Genomic DNA, 19,955 nt, shown 5'->3' on the forward strand with positions numbered 1-19,955 from the left:
TTTAATTAACTTTTGATTAACTTTTAATTAATTAATTTTGTCATACCCGTGTTATACGATATACCACGGCTGTCAGCCAATCAGCATTCAGGTATATAACCACCCAGTTTATAATTCAAATATGTATCTGCCCCCCCACTTCTAAAACCAAATTTGCGCCACTGTTGGCACAATTTTTTAACAGGGCTTCTGGTTTAAAGTGTAGTGCACTATATAGGGAAAACCTCTAAACCATAAACACTGCTGTGAGTGTGGCATGTCTGGGTTTAAAGTTACACTTATTTTAAATAAAGGAATACATTTGCTATCCCTTCTCTCCATCTCTCTATTCTCTCTATCTCTCGTCTAATTCTCCGACCCACTACCATCCAACCACAACATGTCGATTTAATATAGTAGGCTAACCTAATATAGTAGGCCCACACGTTACTATCGCTGAATATACAACTGCATCAGAGTGGAGAGAAAATGATATACAAATTGGGCTTGTTTTTACTGTGACAAAGAAACCTATTCCCTCAGTTTAGAGAATTCAATGTCATCTACCTCGCGCTCCTGGTTGGCGAGATGCCACGATTCTGATGCTCGCGATTTCTGATGCCACACTGGATGTTAAATCGGAGGAAACAAGCGAAAAAGAGTTGGAGGACAATAACGTGTCGGGGGGTGTGGCAGTGATGGATAGCAGCGGGATCAGGAGGAACGGAGGGATGGAAAAGGAGGTGGGATTTGCAAACCGGATAGCGCGGTGACATCATCTTGGAAAAATGTGTGTGCGCGAGTGTCTGCGAAACAACGGTATCAGACAGCGCGTGTGACCGGGAACGACAACCGAGAGAGAGAGAGAGAGAGAGAGAGAGAGAGAGAGAGAGAGAGAGAGAGTAAAGAAAAGGCGTTTCCATCAACGAACCGGCAAAACTGTGTATCCAGACAACCGGACGGACGGATAGAACTTGCCTGGAACAAAAACAAAGCACTTATCCACACTAGCCAGTAGAATTTCGCCATAACAATTGCTTTTGTAATCGCTTTTATATGTTTATAAAATAAAATCCATCACTAGACGGCGTCCCAGAGCTGACAACATCCTAAACCAACTAGCCTACATTCTGGATAGAGGAGCTGACTGAAGAAGCCGATTTTGCAGCGAGATTGTCCGTCAATCGAATACAAAATCACATTTTGATAACTGGTAGAGAAGTGAACACTATCTCACCCACAGAACAGGGCATCTCTCTTCGCGGACTCATAGCCTACACAAAGCCCGGGGTAAGCCAACACATTTGATTAAATATTCTGGCTTCACTCACTATTTGTATGGGAGGTTATAATGTTGTCGTGTCATTGTATGCGAGTGTGTTTTTCTGTTTTTGCTTTTTGTATTTGTCATTATTCAATTATATAATAATGATTGTATGCTACTACTTGATTTATCAATATTTTGGCACCATCATCAGTGAATTCCGTTACATGATGAACCATAAACCTTACTTCCATAGCATGTATACTTTTGAGTTTCAAAACATTTGATATGACTTTCGTTTGGTTGTTGGGTTGTCTTTTGTCTTGGATGATAACCCACTTCCCAACAAGTGAACGATCCCGGCAATTGTTTTTTGTTTGAATGATGGGACGTTGCTCAGGAAGAGAACCTGGCCTGAATGAACTGCTTAACCCATGAATTTGCATTATAGGCGAATTCCTTATCCTTCAAGGACCATTTAACTTACTCGATGTATTGATTAATCGCTATGATGATATTGTGTAAACTGTCGCTTCTGCTTTCTCAATGTCGCTGTGTAGCCTAGCCTAGGCTAATCCCATTCGTTTTTTTTTTTTTACATTGACATCCCTAACCACTTTATCTGGAACGTTCTGTGGTGTTCAATATCGGAGAGTGGTTCAACAATAGCTTAATAATCGATGCTGTTAAACAACCTGTGACCTAGCTAATGTGTTGGTGTTTTGTCGTGCCTCATCGTGACTGTGAATAATGGAAATGAGGAAAATGTTGAGCACATATCATCCTTAATCCCGACCGCTGCGCGAGCCCAGCATCAGCATGCACGAATGTGTGCACAAGTGAGCAATTGGGAAAGCGAACGACTATATAGACTGCTTGCTGAAAACTACTTTTAGGCTATACTGCAATGAATAAGATTGATGATTGAGACAACAATGGTGTTATTAGTGACAGTACTATAATGAAATAATAATACTAATGGTAATAATTAATATTGCTATTATTGTTGGTTAATTACATGGTTGGTTGGTTGCTTAATGCATTACTAATATATTGTCATCAAAATATTATTTTGTCATTTTTGTCAGTGATTTGGTGTACAATAAACCTTGCACTAGTAGGCTACAGCCCTGGAGCTGTATCAAGCGTCTCAGAGGAGGATCTGATCTGAAATCAGTTTAGCCTTTTAAATAGTGTAAACAGTGTTAGGCACAGGGTGACAGCTGCCACTGCATGCATTTCCTGTCACTGCCTTTTCTCTCACAAGTTACATTCCAAATATACCAACGGACCACTTCCACAAGTCTCCTGATCCGTGTGCAGTGCACACACAATGGTTGTGTAAACTTTTTTGAAACAACCAAACCCATAAAAAAATATTGGTTGTATGTCAGTCGATGTATTAAATGCGTTGTACATCTATTTCAGTACAAACTGAGTGTGTACTAGTCCAACAATAGTCAGAGGAGTTGGCTACAAACACAGATTCGGCACCAGACTATATTTATATTGTTTCAAGTCATTCTGTAGGACGATATAACGACTACAACTGTCACGCTAAGAAAGCTACTCTGCTCTGTGCTATTTAAAAAAGGACCAGTTGATTTTTGTGCTGAAGGTTTTTAAATAGTTTGTCTTCCCGAAAACCCCTTTGTGTTGACTCAGAGACTGACGAAACAATCGACCGCATACATTCCCACAGACACAGACAGGACGTAGCCAAGGGGGAAGCACATTTCTGCTGTGCTGAACAGTTTTGTCCGCCGAGCAAAAAAATAAAATCGATATATCAAATGGGAGAGGCATTCCGGCCCGGCATAGAGAGAAAGAGTGTGAGAGAGAGAAAGAGAGAGAGAGAGAGAGAGAGAGAGAGAGAGAGAGAGGATCATTAAACCAAAAAGCAAGCTGTCTCAATGTCCTCTACCACCACGTCCAAGACACACACTCACGCTGGTCTCTTGACTCACTTATCGGAGCAGAACTTTCTTTACTGTGACCATTGAGCATTTTCTGACTGAGTCAATTGTGGAATCAGGAATGTCTCGCTCTGTACCTGAAGGGAAGGAAACTAATTGCATGAAATGCTTTGTCATGTTACGGTGTAAGATATGTCGTTTAGCAGTGTTTCTGTATTGGGGTCTGCAGTCTCAGCACATATTTTGGAACCGACAGTAAGGGAGTCGGGATGTGCTTGTGAAAATCTCCGGAATATTTGCACGTTCTTCTCACTGACTTCCAGATGTAGAGGAAACTATGCCTTCAAGGGTGGGTGATGTGTTGCATCGTTGAGCTGTCGGTGGTGTGTTGGGTTGAAGTTGAACCCTGGAGATAACTTGGGAATTTTGGAATTGGAACTCCTCCCAAAAAATCTTTCAAACCGTGGTTCTGCAACATTATGTCATTCTGGAACAGATATGGAATTTTGATTCAGTCACACGCGAATGCACACACGCACGCACGCACGCACGCACACACACACACACACACACACACACACACACACACACACACACACACACACACACACACACCCCTCTCTCTCTCGCTCACTCTTTCACAAGGTCAACCATCCACTGTCTGGCAGTCCAGTGGTGTGGTGGAGAGAAGGGCTTAAGCCTCACCCAGCTCTAAGCTGGGTCGGCACAAAAACCTGATTAACCCATCCCAACAGTTGCTATGCTGTAGTGCTTCCATGCAATCAGCGCCCTGGTAAAAAGTAGTGGACTATACAGTATAGGAAATAGTGTGCCATTTGAGACACAGCCCATATGTAGGCTACACTATTCCTGGTTTGTTATGGATTATGGAATCTTCCTGGAATCGCGTGCGCACACACACACACACACACACACACACACACACACACACACACACACACACACACACACACACACACACACACACACACACACACACACACACACACACACACACACACACACAGCAGCCCCCCAATCCCCCCTCCTATATGTAATCCACTCTCTGCTTCCAGATGAAAAGTCTCAATAGCCGTGATTTGATTTGATATGACTTGATTCGATTGGACTGCTGTGTTTGGAAAAGGGTGATTAAGTGCACAGATGGAGGTTGTGTGTGTGTGTGTGTGTGTGTGTGTGTGTGTGTGTGTGTGTGTGTGTGTGTGTGTGTGTGTGTGTGTGGTGATATCGTTGTGTTCCACAGAAAGGGGCACTCTTTACTGTAGATGCTAGCATGTCTATCTGTCTGCCTGTCTCTCTGTTTGTCTGCCTCTCTTTCTGCCTGCCTGTCTCCCTCTCTCTCTCTCTCACCGTCTCTGTCTATCTCTATCATGTCTGTCTGTCTGTCCTCCCTATGAATTTGTCCTTCTACCCACCACAGTTTTGGTGGATTCCTCATACAGATGTAAGATCTTCATTTGATCACTCTTTTGTTGCAGTGAATGTTCCTGCACAGCAGCAAACGCAAACTTGTAGTGTATTCAAAGGTTAGAAAGGCTTTTAAAGTTTGTAATTTCCACTTTAAAATGTCAGACTTGATTTGCCATAATGAAAAATGTATCAACCCCTACAACTTTTTCCATTTATTATAATTCACATAATAATTCACATTTCCTGTTGCTGCAGGATTATTTTCCTGCTGTAGAATACTGGCTCAAATTAAGATCCTACATCTGTACCTTCAGTCTGATCAGTCCAGCTGTGTGTGTGTTGGTTTTCTCTGCCTCTCCTACTGCCTGTATCTTTGGTGGGTATGGTGGCCTGTGTGTGTCATTCAGTACCAACAGTCAATTGTTCTGTATCTTACTACACACACAGAGCTCATGCATACACATATGTGCATGCACGCGTGCACGCACACACACACACACACACACACACACACACACAACATTGGAAAGTTTATCTTCAGGGGGTCTGGTCTGTGTGTGTGTGATAGAGAGAGAGAAAAAGAAAAGAAAGAAAGGTATGAGAAAGGGAAATAGAGAATTAAACTAGAGGAATTAGCCATACAAAATGGTGACATATGGACCACCCGTTTTAAAACACTCTACAACAATGTTCAAATTGATGCAAACGCAGAACAATGCAAAATACATGAGCATTTTAATGGATTATAAAAAGCTATAAAGGACAATCAAAATCCTTTGGACTCCCCAATTACTGACCAGGCGCTCTATAAGAAAATTCAGGCCCTCAAATTTAAAAAAGCATGCGGACCTTATGGCATCCTAAATGAGATGTGCAAAATTTCAATTGGCTATATTAAAACTGTTTAATTTGATCCTGAGTCTAGGTTATTTCCCAGGCATCTGGAATCAAGGACTCATAACCCCGATCTTTAAGAATGGAGATTTTACCCTAACAACTACAGAGGCATTTGTGTGAGCAGTAACCTGGGGAAGGTTTTCTGTAGTATTATAAATGTAAGAGTTCTAAACTTCCTAAATAAGCACAATGTCTTAAGTAAAAGCCTAATTGGATTTATACCAAACATTGCACAACCAATCATATTTACACCCTAGACACCCTGATAGATAAACATGTCCACCAAAATAATACCAAAATGTACCCTTGCTTCATCGACTTCCAAAAAGCATTTGATTCTATTTGGCATTCAAGACTGTTCTACAAAGTTATTGAAAGTGGTATAGGGTGTAAACCATATGACATAATTAAATCAACTGGCAATACGTGCAGCATCAAAATTGGATAGAGAATAACTGAATTCTTTAACCAGGAGCGGGGCCTTCGTCAGGGTTGCAACCTGAGCCCTGCACTCTTCAATATTTACATCAACGAATTGGCCACTATTCTAGAAAAATCCTCAGCCCCTGGTGTTGGTGTTAGTCTCCACAATTCAGAGGTTAAATGCCTGCTCTTCGCAGATGACCTGTGCCTGCTGTCACCCAAGGCACATTGCCTGCTAGAGTAGTACTGCCAGACCTGGGCCCTGGCAGTAAAACCCCAAAAAGACAAAAACTATGATTTTCCAGAGAAGGTCCAGATCTTAGGGAATTAGACTAAAGTTCTCAATTGGTACAAAATATATAGAATATTGCACACACTACAATTACTTAGGTTTAAAAATAAGCTCAACTGGACACCTAAATTAGGCACTGAATTAACTGAGAGAGAAAGTACGCAGGGCATTCTACACCATTAAAAAACAAATTCAAATACCAATTAAAAATTGGCTAAAACTAATTGAATGTGTCATTTAACCAATTGCACTTTATGGCAGCGAGGTGTGGGGTCTTGTAAAACAAGATTTCACCCACCCACTGGGACAAACACCCCATTGAAACCCTGTTCTGTAAGATTCTCCCACATGTCCAGAGGAAAACAAACAAACAATGCATGCAGGGCAGAATTAGACCAATATCCACTAATAATAAAAACTCAAAAAAGAGCAAATACGTTTTGGAAACATCTAAAATACAGTGACCCCCTTTCATATCACTATCAAGCCCTGCAAAGTCAAGAGCTGAGCAAAGAAAATAGTCCCCTCATCCAGCTTAGCTGGTCCTGGGGATGACTTCACAAACCTGTTCGACTAACACACTGAAGCCTCAGGACCAGAACATCCAATCAATCAGAATAAACCAAATTACAACACAGACAAAATAAAACTACATTACTGGCCCTAAATCGACAGTACACCGTGGCAAATTATTTGACCATGGTTACTAATCAAAACCTTAGAAAAACCTTGACATGGTACAGTGAGCACAGCCTTACCATTGAGAAGGGTAGACACAGGAAAAACCTGGCTCCCTGTAGAGGAAAGGCTATGCAACCACTGCACCACAGCAGAACCAGAGACAGAGCTGCATTTCCTGACAAAATGTAAAAAATATAAAACAATTAGAGTGTCACTTCCCCAAGTTTGAAACCCTTATTCAAGGTTTCAAAGAACTCTCTGATGAGAATAGACTGCCCATCCTGTTGGGGGAGGACGCAGAGAGCTGTGGGTTGGCATCGCATGACTTTGCTGCCTGCCATAAAATGAGGGACAGTGTCTGAGAGACCAAACAACGTCCACATGTCCTTTATGCCATTGTTAAATTCATGGTTATTTTGACCCTTGATTATTGTTGTTACTGTTGTCCCATTGACAATATTGATTATTATTTTAATTATGTTAATATTGTAAATCTCCAAAGTAAGCTTTGGCAATATGTACATTGTTACGTCATGCCAATAAAGCAAATATAATTGAATTGAATAGAATTTAAAGAGAGAGAGAAAGTCTGCATCTCTAGGCAGGGAGCCTGGTCTGTGCCTGTTGCTCTGCCTCTTCATCTGCTGTTGAGATGATCAAGTGGGATAGAGAAGGTAGAGATAGGCAGAGAGACAGTGCGACAGAGAAACAGAGAGAAAGGGAGAGATAGAGAGAGCGAGTGTGAGAAAAAGCGCGAGAGAGAGAGAGAACGAGAGAGAGCGTGAGTTTGCCCATGCCAACCACTGTGTAACCAAGGAGCCAGTGTGTGTGTGCTGTCAGCTAGCATCAGTGTAAAAAGATGGAAAGAAAGAGAGGTGGATGGATGGATGGATGGATGGATGGATGGATGGATGGATGGATGGATGGATGGATAGATAGATAGATGGAAGTGGGTGTATGCTACCATGGCAATGTGGATATCTCCAAACCTGGGTGCCGTTAAGAGATTTGTATTCCCCAAAAGAGCACACACACGCACATAAACACAAACAAAATCCCAAAGTCTTTTGTTTTCAATCCTTTCTTGCCCTTGTCTTTCTCGCCGTTCTTTTAGCTCAGTAAGACATGAATCTAGCCATCCATCCAGCCATTTGGGTCTTGGCCAGGCAGGGACTCTCCATCAGTTTAGTTTGCACAGACACACAAGCTTCATATTTGATCAGTTTCCCTTCTACAAAGCGAAGGGGAAAGACTTCCATTACTTCGTGGCTTTTTGTGAAGCTCACTGCCAGATAACGATGTTAACTTGATTCCCCCGGCTTTGACATACACAATAAAAAGACAGGCAGAGACACGCTCGGTTGGTGCGTGTGTGCTCGCATACGTTCGTGCATGTGTGTGTGTGTCAGTGTGTGCATGCATGTGGGTTTGACCTTGTGCTGTGCTGTTGCTTATGTAATCCACAGGAAGATACCTAATCAAACCAAATGTTATTGGTCGCATACACCTATTTTGTAGGTGTTATTCCAGGTGTAGCGAAACGCTTGTGTTCCTAGCTCCAACAGTGCAGTAATATCTAACAATACACAACTAGGGCTGTGGGCGGTCACGAAATTTCATCAGCCGGTGATTGTCAAGCAAATAACTGTCGGTCTCACGGTAAATGACCGTTAATGAATATAAACACATTTAGCATCTCCTGGCTTCCGCACATAGCCTACAAGACACTGATGCTGACCTTTGGAACATCTACATTTAAAAAAGATTAATAAATCCATCATTTATTAAAGACAGGTCAAAAGATGCGTGATATGAAGAAAACGTAGTCTATTTCAGAAGAAAAAGAATAGCATTCTCTGAGTTGTCCTTATGTTAGGTCCTGATCTGGCTATGCTAAATGGCTGTGGGCTACACTAGTTCATTTAGCGGACAAGATTTGCTTAGAATTGCGTGGCATTATTTTATAATATGAAGAATACAATTGAACAAAGCTGAATAAAATAGAATAAAATCTCCAAACGATTTGAGGGAGTGCGCACCTGCGGCTATTCTATGTTGAGGAGGTTAACAAAGAAATATGTATTCCTAGAGCTATTAATGTAACTTTAGTTGTTCTACAAACGTTGCGGTGTATGTTTAGATTTTTAATGGCTGCATGCTGCGACTTTAATGACGATTTGAAAACATCGCTTAAAATGCATGAGCTCTGCTTTGGTTTTTTTTGCACAGGCTGTACACACTACATCAGTCACTCATTCACAATTTGAAAAGCACTTGATAATGCTTAGAATTTCACGGTGGCATCCCCTTTGTGTGGCCGTAATGCAACCTAAAATAAATCCATGCCTTTTGCGGCCAGAGGCCGTTGTGCCCTTCTCCCTGAGTGCTGCGCGCTCCTTCACATTGAGTCTTTCTCACAGGCTACAAGTGAAGACAGACACATCGGGACGCAGCTGCGCGCGCCCTTATCCAATTCCGAGGTACATATTGAAGATATTGTAAGAACTGTCCACATTTACTTTTCGTCAGCCAACAAGATGAGAAGGCCTAACGAACAGCAAAAGCACTAGTCTATGTCAAGCTACTATCCCCCGTAGTACAAAGGTCGACCTATTCTATTCTGTGCGATAAATTAAATATTCCAAACATAGTCTGGGACAATTGTGGGATGCGATAGATCCCAAATGAATTCAACCACTAGCATCAAAACATTTTTTTACGCAATGTGGCTGATGCAACAAATCAGAGCGTTTAGCTTAAAATGTTGATAAACTATTAAGCTATTTCTTCACATTATAAGCGCAGCAATGCGCACATGGTATAGTAGGTTATAAGCGCAAATGTTCCATTAGAGGAAAACACCATTATCAAAAGTGACCGCAAATGCAATTATGCATTTAATGCTTTTGTTATAAAGGTGCATTTTTATGGTGAAAATGATCTTCCCCAAACTTGAAACTAAGGCCCTGCTTATGCTCTACACCCCTTGTAAAGTGGATTAATGTGCTTAATTTTAAGAAGTGATTTGCCAGTTTAGTTGCGATACAAATCTTATTTAAACATAGAGGCCTATGGGCTAGGCTACATGAGTTGTGCGAATATGATTTGAAAAAGTCGCAAATAAAAGGCATTATTTCTTATGCTGGGCATCGTTCACAAGTGGTAACATATAATTCACAAGTGATAGGCTAATATTGCCACCCATCAGACTATTCTTGATTTAATCTTGTCTTTACATATACTAAATAATATATGTGTGAAATTTGTTTTGATTTAGAATGGACCATTATCATGCACCTGTATCAAAACAGGGGCAGCGGGAAGAAATACATGTCATTGTCACGCCCTGACCATAGAGAGCCCTTGGTTCTCTATGGTGTAGTAGGTCAGGGGGTGATCTAGTATATCTATTTCTATGTTGGTGCTATTGTGGTTCCCAATTAGAGGCAGCTGTTTATCGTTGCCTCTGATTGGGGATCATATTTAGGTAGCTATTTCCCCACCTGTGTTTTGTGAGATATTGATTGTTTGTTATTGTTTTTGAGAGAGTGCATGTAGCACCTCAGTACTGCACAGTTGTTTTTTTGTTTCTTGGTTTGTTTTAAGTTTCACGAAAAGAAAGATGCGCCTTGGTCCCGTTCTTACGACAACCGTGACAGTCATCTATGCACTTAAATAGCGTGGTTTATTTTCATGCCAGCCAGGTAGACTACGCTCCTGTTGTAAATATAAGCAATGTGCTTAATATTAGGAAAATTGAGAAATAAATATAGAGGCCATCACTCTGTTTTCTCGTTCAGTTGCGTAGCCTATTAAAATGTTGGGCAACATGAGCTCATGGGCTCTGATGAAGTGTTTGATTGGATTTTCGAACACATTTGCATTGATGCCAGAGTGATTAGAGGGACAATAGATTGCTGAGTACCAGGCAGTTAGCAAGTTTGGTAGGCTACTAATGACCATCATCAGCTCTGTAATTACCGTGACTAAACGGTCACGTGGAATTTGACTGCCTTCGTGACTCATGAGCGCCGGTGTGGTGGTAATATGGTCACCGCAAAACAGCCCGATACACAACAATACACACAAATCTAAAAAGTAATAGAATGGAATGAAGAAATATAGAAATATATATATAAAAATATGTGATGGGATTTGTAGACAATATGGAGAGTGTATGGATAGAATATGTAGTATATCTGAAGAATAGGATATGTACAGCAATAGTTAAATAGCATGGACTTGACTAGAGTACAGTATATACATATGAAGTGGGTAAAACAGTATGTAAACAGTATTCCATGACCATGTACATAGGGCAGCAGCCTCTGTAAGTTGCATGGTAGAGTAACCAGGTGGTAGCTGTCTTGTGACAGTGACTTAAGTTCAGGGCAGGGTACTGGGTGGGGGCCGTCTAGTGGTGACTATTTAACGGTCTGATGGCCTTGAGATAGAAGCTGTTTTTCAGTCTCTCGGTCCCAGCTTTGATGCACCTCTACTGACCTTGCCTTCTGGATGGTAGCTGGGTGAACAGGCCATGGCTCGGCTGGGTGAGGTCCTTGAAGATCGTCTTGGCCTTCCTGTGACACCAGATGCTGTAGATGTCCTGGAGGGCAGGCAGTTTGCCCCCGGTGATGTGTTGGGTAGACCGCACCACCCTTCGGAGAGCCCTGCGGTCACGGACGGTGCAGTTGCCGTACCAGGCGGTGATACAGCCCGACAGGATGCTCTCAATGGTGCATCTGTAAAAGTTTGTGAGGGTCTTATGGGCCAAGCCAAATTTGTTCAGCCTTCCTGAGGTTGAAGAGGCGCTGTTGCCCCTTCTTCACCACACTGTCTGTGTGAGTGGACCATTTCAGATTGTCAGTGACGTGTAGGCCGAGGAACTTGAAGCTTTTCACCTTCTTCACTGCGGCCCCGTCGATGTGGATGGGGTCGTGATCCTTCAGCTGTCTCCTGAAGTCCACGATCAGCTGTTTTGTGTTGTTGAGGGAGAGGTTATTTTCCTGGCACCACTCCGCCAGGGCCCTCATCTCCTCCCTGTAGGCTGTCTCGTCGTTGTTGGTAATCAGGCCTACCACTGTTATGTCGTCTCTTTCCTTATCCTATAGGTACTGCATTTGCTGTGCAGGAAAATTTGCAGCACCAAATGAGTGATCAAATTAAGATCCTACATCTGAGGCACTTTCTCAGACATGTTACATTGTGTTGACTGTGTGTTATGTCAAGTGTTTTCATTCTGTAAAGCCAGTTAATAATATTGGTTAGTAAAACACATGTGCAGAAGGATTAGTGTATATACCACGAGCTCAGTCCCTGTCAGCTTATCAACAGCTGCCGTTTGTCTGAAAAACACAAATACACACACACACACACACACACACACACACACACACACACACACACACACACACACACACACACACACACACACACACACACACACACACACACACACAGAGAGAGACATACACACACACAGTCTACTTCCCATTGAATGTGGGCCAAACTCCTGATTATAGTCACCCTGCTCAGCTCTGCTGTCTGAAAATAGCCCAGCGGCAGGATGGGAGGAAAATGGCCGACGTTTTGTATTGGGGATTTATTTGACTAATTAAATAAATCCGAGGGAGGACAGGACAGGAAAGGACAGCGGCTTTGACTTTGACATTGAAAAGTAATACTAATACTCCTGTTTGTTTTGACGAGAATAACAAAAGCCTCCTACTTTAAGTCCCGTAGAGATGAAAACACTGGAAAAAAGAGAGGGAAAGACACTGCGGGAAAAAGAGGGAGAAAAGGGGAAGCTGAAGAGTGATAGTGAGGGTTCAAGCACTTTGCGAGATGCCCAAACGGTTACTGAACGTGGGCTGGGCCAGAGGAGTGTGTGTGTGGGGAGGGGGAAGGCACCTGTTTGTGAAGCTATTGTCTCTATTTCAAGCTGTTTTCCATTGATTCTGAGTCAGCCGTAACGTGTTGCGAAACAAATGATAACGGGCTATTTACTGCAAGACCTGATCCCAGTTCAGCAGACGTCAAGGTTTCAGGTGTCAGCTGGTGGTTATGTAATGACATCCTGTATGTTCTATACCCAACAGATCCAGGGTTGCTTTTGATTCTCGGCTCCTAATGGGTAACCTGATCCTATAGGACATCTGTATGGTTAGGGGAAAGTGGGTGTGGTTCCTTGACAATTTATTCTTAAAACGAGAGGCCGCCAGGATCTTCAATTGAAAGACTCTTGCTCCCTTCGGTCTCAACGTCGAGTTTGATCTGAAGCCATTCTTGTGATTTTTGTTGTGTTTTTGCTACCCATTTAAAATAATGTGGGTAGGCCTATGTAGCCAAATTGTATCTATGATCGTATGGTATCCATTCATGCTTTTTTATATCTTCTATTTATTTGTAAATCAACCAATGAAGTCAAGCCAGGATTGCAGACACCTGTGTGTGTGTCCTTTCAAACTATATAAACTAGTGACTAGTGTTTGTCGTGATACCTTAATGAAGACAGTTTGGCTGTTGAATCGTCGGTTATAAAATGATTGCGTCTGAGCTCCTAGTGTGCTGCTCTCCTTTTTTTTATGAGGCAAGTCGGCAACTACAGCCAGGAGTGTTACATTGCCTGACTTTTCTTTCAGATGGGAAGGAGGGAAGAAAGGAGGGATAGGGGAAGGAGGGGGGGAGAGGGAAAGGAGTGCATCTTTTCAGAAGATAAGGGGGAGGAGGGAAAAGGAGGAGTGTGTCTGAGTCACCTACAGTTACAGACATCCTCGGAAAAGAGAGGGAGAGACCAAAAGAGAGGAGAGGAGAGCAGTAGGCTTGGGCGGTATACCGTATACACGATATATCGGGGTATTTGGAAAATACCATCAATACCGTTGAAACTATTCCTTTGAAGTTTTTTAATCAAATCAAATATTTGTCGCTACTTTTGAAGTTATTACCTGCAGTCAACTTGTGCAATACGTTAGGATATAAAGCAGATTGTGTTCTTCAGTTTTATTTTACGTTATGAAGCTTACCGTAGTTCCCCGGTAAGAGCCAGTCACATGTTTGTTTGTAAGTAGCACAATGGGAGAAAGCGGGAGCTGGTGAGTCCACAGCGTTCTATATCTATCAGAGTCTCTGTTGTGCGGTGCACATAAGGTGATGAAGCTCCACTTGTATGCAATTCACTACTGAATATTTGCCATCAGACATCTTATAATTGCTTTCTGCCAGGAGTCACAGAGCTCTGGGTGAGTTATCTGTACAGCCGCCATTTTTTCCCCTCTGCTTCCAACTAGCGTTATTTTTTTCTTCTCCCCTCTGCTCCGTGTACACATAGTGCTCTTCCTTCAGAAAAGCATGCATCACATCTTTGTTAATTTTTCGTAATTTCTCTCGTTCACTTTCACTTGTAAATGTCCACGCTCACCAACAATGATATTCGGTAGCTACTTGCTATGCTTGTATAACTTTATGAGCTGGATTTGCCTGTCTTTGCAATTAGTTTATGTTTATTTTCGCTGGATAGGATTTAGGTAACGGTGATGTTGCTATTAGTTTGTGTTCTGGTAATAGAGGCTTTTCTTGTGTTTTTAGCTCCCCCTTGTGTGCTATGCCGGTAATACCGTAAATCCTGGGATATGGAAAAGGACGGTAGGACGATATGACAATCTGGATACTGCCCAAGCCTAGAAAGGAGGCAGTTATCATTCAAGTCATGGCAGTCACTCTTATCCATTGGCTTAAAGGGGATAGTGTCACTCAGATCTGATGATGTCAATGTGGGGAAAGATAGGTGACCTCACCTTATCTTCCTTTCTTTGTGGTATATATTTATACTATAATAGCGGTATTTGAGCCACTGACCACCCCTCTCGTGCCCTTCTAGTTCATCTACGTCTATATTATAATAGCTTAAACCCACACTTAGCGTTACAGTTCGTGTGTAAATAAGTAGCATGTTGCAGAGATAAACAATCAATTAGAGAATGACTTCACTCCCAAGCAGCATCACTGTGTGATTCTACACTTTACAGCATGATGTGTGTGTGTGTGTGTGTGTGTGTGTGTGTGTGTGTGTGTGTGTGTGTGTGTGTGTGTGTGTGTGTGTGTGTGTGTGTGTGTGTGTGTGTGTGTGTGTGTGTGTGTGTGTGTGTGTGTGTGTGTGTGTGTGTGTGTGTGTGTGTACACTTCACTATTTTCCATTAGCGGAATCAGCAGCAATGAGGAGGAGGAAGCAATATGATTCAGAGAAAATTAAACTCAATCAATCATCCAATCCTCATCTCCTGTGTTTGTGTGTGAACTGGCTTCCTGGAGGACATTACCAGAGGACATTACCAGTGGCAATTTTGCCTATTACGGGGCACTTGGTCTAGCGAAGATACAGCGCCCTATGGGGTGTCAATGTAACAGTAATGGCCATGTTGTACACTCTCATACTAAACCAACCAATGGAGAGAAGTAAAGGGATACTTCAGGATTTTGGCAATGAATCCCTTTATCTACTTCCCCAGAGTCAGATGAACGCGTGGATAAAATGTTTATGTCTCTGCATGCAGTTTGAAGGAAGTTGCTAAGTAGCGGTAGCGCAGTGACTCAAAGTCTATGGTAACTGCAAGCATTGGCTTGCAAAACTACTTATAACCAGTCCATCATACTGGATGCAGATACATAAAAATGGCATCCATGAGTTCATCTGACTCTGGGGAAGTAGATAAAGGGATTCATTGCCAAAATCCTAAAGTATCCCTTTAATATGTTTTGGCATGGAATTCATCTTTTGGACATAATTGTAGCATGTTACAAATGGTACCTCATATGATGCAAGAGCTAGACAGTGTTTTAGTGACTGTTTGAGTTGTCGTGCACAACCATTCGACGTGGACAGGGTCAACACACACACACACACACACACAGCATTGTTCTAGTCGAAGTGTTCTTCATTTTTTTCATTAAGCATTCGTGCGTAACTGTGTGAGTGGATTTGTGCACCTGTTTGCATATTGCAGTGTGTGTATTTGAATGTGTAGGAGGCTGCAATATTGGTTGTGTGTTAGGCTGTTGACAGCAGTGTGAACGTTATGTGATTGTTTTTCACCCTGTGAGAAGTTGTCAGCCAAGCAATAGCTCTCTCTCTCTCTCTCTCTCTCTCTCTCTCTCTCTCTCTCTCTCTCTCTCTCTCTCTCTCTCTCTCTCTCTCTCTCTCTCTCTCTCTCTCTCTCTCTCGACATGGGAAACATTATTAACATTGCCAAAGCAAGTGAAGTAGATGATAAACAAAAGTGAAATAAACAATACAAACATTGTTTGCAATGTTTACAAATACAGTGAACATTACAATAAAAAAACATGAGCTGGCGCACACCCAGAAAAATAATTTTGTGTGGAGGTGCTGACTAACGGCGAATAAACTATAAACAATTAAAAATAAAGAGAGTCACACACTCCATATATCAACTCCCAGTCATTTACTGGGTAAATCACCAACGTTTCAGCATCACTGTGCCTTCTTCAGGGTAATGTCATGAATACTTGAACCAGGTTATGTTGACACACAATGCAATTAGTGCAACCAATGACAGTAGTGAGGGGTGTGTCATAATGATGAAGTTAATTTCAATGAATTGAGTGAAACTGTTAAAAAAAACAATTGTTTATGGCATATTAAATATATTAGGCTATTGTTATCATATGGAAACGTAATTTAATATTGTACATAATATTAGCATCGACATACATTATTGTTTAATTAAATTTCACATATTTAATTGTTTCCTATTTCATTTATATTTGTGACATGTGATCTTTTGGTTCAACCTTAATGCATAATAAGCATCATCAACAGGGGGAACATATTAGGTGTACGTTAATAAGCTGTAGAAAGAATATATACATTTATTAAAAAAGTTCATAAAAGAGAGAATTGTACAAAAGAAAGGCCTGAGATCAAAGTCAATATTCAGACCACTAGGGGTCAATGTTTTTAGATCGGATATCCAGTAAGCCTCCCTTTGTAGTAGTAGGATCTCGATGTTACCTCCTCTCCTTGGTAGAGCAACATGCTCAATGCCTTGTGTATTTGAGGGAGGAAATTGGATAGTTAGCTTCAACAAAGGGAGCTGCTACTCGATAGTCAGTGTTCTTACACCTGATTGAGCTGCCGTGTTCAGCTATGCGTTGTTCTAATTGTCTTTTCGTTTGTCCTACGTAGGCTTTTCCACATGAACAGGTGATGAGATAGAGTACTCCCTTGGTCTTGCATGAGATGTGTCTGAAGAAGGATGTTTTTATAGTGCTATTGCACTTTGCGAATGAGACACATTTGTAGTTCCCATTTGGAAAGGGAAAGGGGGGGGGGATACCTAGTCAATTGTACATCTGAATGCGTTCAACTGAAACGGCTCTTCCGCATTTAACCCAATGGGTGTCAAGAGTGTCTGAGTGCAAAGGACGGTTGCGTTGTTTTTCTTCGATTGAGTTTGAAGTAATTCCTCTCTTGATTTGTTTGATATTTACATCATTGCAGCTTCAAGAGTTTTGTCCTTGTAGCCTCTAAAAATTTTTTTTGCATTACTGTCAAAATCTGTCTGGTGGTGTCCACAGATTCGTTTAACCCTGCATAACTGGCTGTATGGTAGACCATTCTTGAGGGGAAGGGGATGCATGCTATCCGCACATAGCAAAGTATTGCGGTCTGTGGGCTTTGTGTATAAATCTATGTGTAATGCATCGTTCTCTTTGATCATCCATAAGTCCAGGTAGTTTATTTTTCTCTCATCAGTCTGCATGGCGAGTTTGAGTTATTCAGAGCTCCCGTTTAGTCGAGTTTGGAATTCATTTAGTTCCTGTTGACTTCCTTCCCAGAGCACAAAGACATCGTCTATGTATCTCTTCCATAGGAGGATTTTAGAAAGTAGGGGGTGTGTCTCTGTTTTGTAAATGAGTGCTTCCTAAAATTGGCCCACATACAGGCCTGCGTAGTTGGGTGAAAGTAAACATTACACCCACAAAAGTTCCAAAAGAATAAAGACATTTCAAATGTCATATTATGTGTGAATGGTTAAAGTACAAAAGGGAAAATAAATAAACATAAATATGGGTTGTATTTACAATGATGTTTGTTCTTCGCTGGTTTCCCTTTTCTTGTGGCAACAGGTCACAAATCTTGCTGCTGATATGGGATTGTTTTCGAATTCTTTGTGGGTCTGTATAATCTGAGGGAAATATGTGTCTCTAATATGGTCATACATTTGGCAGGAGGTTAGGAAGTACAGCTCAGTTTCCACCTCATTTTGCGGGCAGTGTGCACATAGCCTGTCTGCCTATGGCGGCCTTTCTCAATAGCAAGTCTATGCTCACTGAGGCTGTACATAGTCAAAGCTTTCCTTAAGTTTGGGTCAGTCACAGTGGAAAGATAATCTGTTTAGGGCCAAATGGCATTCTAGTTCGCTCTGTTTTTTTGTTAATACTTCCCAATGTGTCAAGTAATTATGTTTTTGTTTTCTCATGATTTGGTTGGGTCTAATTGTGTTGCTGTCCTGGGGCTCTGTTTGTGTTTGTGAACAGAGCCCCAGGACCAGCTGTAGTTCATTCAATGTAATTGGAGAATCCAGTGGGTTCTGGTAGTCTTTAATAGTTGATTCTAAGATTTGTATTTGATCATGTATATGTTTTTGCTGTTTGTTCCATACATCTCCATTTTGGATAGAAAACTCTTTGTGTTGTCGTTTGTTTAGTGTTTTCCAATTTTCCCAGAAGTGGCTTTAGGGTCAATGGATTCTTCAATTATATTCAGCTGATTTCTGATGAGTTGTTCCTTCTTTTTCTGTAGTGTATTTCTGTATTGTTTTAGTGATTCACCATAGTGAAGGCGTAGGCTCAGGTTTTCTGGGTCTCTATGTGTTTGGTTGGATAGGTTTCTCAATTTCTTTCTTAGGTTTTTGCATTCTTCATCAAACCATTTGTCATTGTTGTTCATTTTCTTCGGTTTTCTGCTTGACATTTTTAGATTTGATAGGGAAGCTGAGAGGTCAAATATACTGTTTAGGTTTTCTACTGCCAAATTTACACCTTCACTATTACAGTGAAACATTTTGTCCGGGAAGTTGTCTAAAAGGGATTGAAATTGTTTTTTGCCTAATTGTTTTTTGGTACGTTTCCACACTACTTTCCTTCCATCTATAGCATTTCTTAATATTATTCAGTTCCTTCTTCCATGGTGTTATCTGGAGATGGGCAATTAAAGAGTGGTAGGGGGCAAGGGACCAGGATCTGAGAGAGAGAGATAACAGTCTTAGTAGAGAGAAAGGAGAAAGTTGATAAAGGCTTCCACGTGCTTCCCAGCCAAAAAAGACTTTGCGCATACAGTGCATTCGGAAAGTATTCAGACCCCTTGACTTTTATGTTACGTTACAGCCTTATTCTAAAATGGCACCCAAATGGCGAAGGTTCTCCTTCCAGCAGGACAACGACCATAAGCACACAGCCAAGACAATGCAGGAGGGGCTTCGGGACAAGTCTCTGAATGTCCTTGAGTGGCCCAGCCAGAGCCCGGACTTGAACCCGATCAAACATCTCTGGAGAGACCTGAAAAGAGCTGTGCAGCGACCCTCCCCATCCAACCTGACAGAGCTTGAGAGGATCTGCAGAGAAGAATGGGAGAAACTCCCCAAATACAGTTGTGCCAAGCTTGTAGCGTCATACCCAAGAACACTCAAGGATGCAATCGCTGCCAAAAGGGATTCAACAAAGTACTGAGTAAAGGGTTTGAATGCTTATGTAAATGTTGTGCATTGTTATTATGGGGTATTGTGTGTAGATTGATGAGAAAAAAAATAACAATTTAATCAATTTTAGAATAAAGCTGTAACGTAAACATAATGTGGAAAAATTGAAAGGGTCTGAAAACTTTCCGAATGCACTGTTTGTTTCCAATGCCAATAAAGTCCCTTTGAATTTATTTGAGAGGGTGTGGAGGGAGAAAGAGAGGGAGGAGAGGGAGAGGGAAACAGAAGAGGTGTTGGAAGAGCGGGTAGGTGATGAAAGGAATGAAAGAACAAGCTGTTTTCTCCTTTAACAC

The 19,955-nt window shown here is 41.6% G+C and overlaps 1 protein-coding gene across 1 annotated transcript in view; it reads left to right on the forward strand.

Annotated features, from left to right (window-relative positions):
- Positions 1–747: 747 nt before the first annotated feature.
- Positions 748–19,955, forward strand: part of LOC129865543 (astrocytic phosphoprotein PEA-15) — a 59,525-nt gene continuing 40,317 nt past the window's right edge. Inside the window, exon 1 of the mRNA XM_055938412.1 lies at positions 748–1,269. The gene's annotated coding sequence lies outside the window, so the exon portion shown is untranslated. The remainder of the gene's footprint in view (positions 1,270–19,955) is intronic.

Source organism: Salvelinus fontinalis, chromosome 11, assembly GCF_029448725.1.
Source record: "Salvelinus fontinalis isolate EN_2023a chromosome 11, ASM2944872v1, whole genome shotgun sequence".
Classification (NCBI taxonomy): Eukaryota; Metazoa; Chordata; class Actinopteri; order Salmoniformes; family Salmonidae; genus Salvelinus; species Salvelinus fontinalis.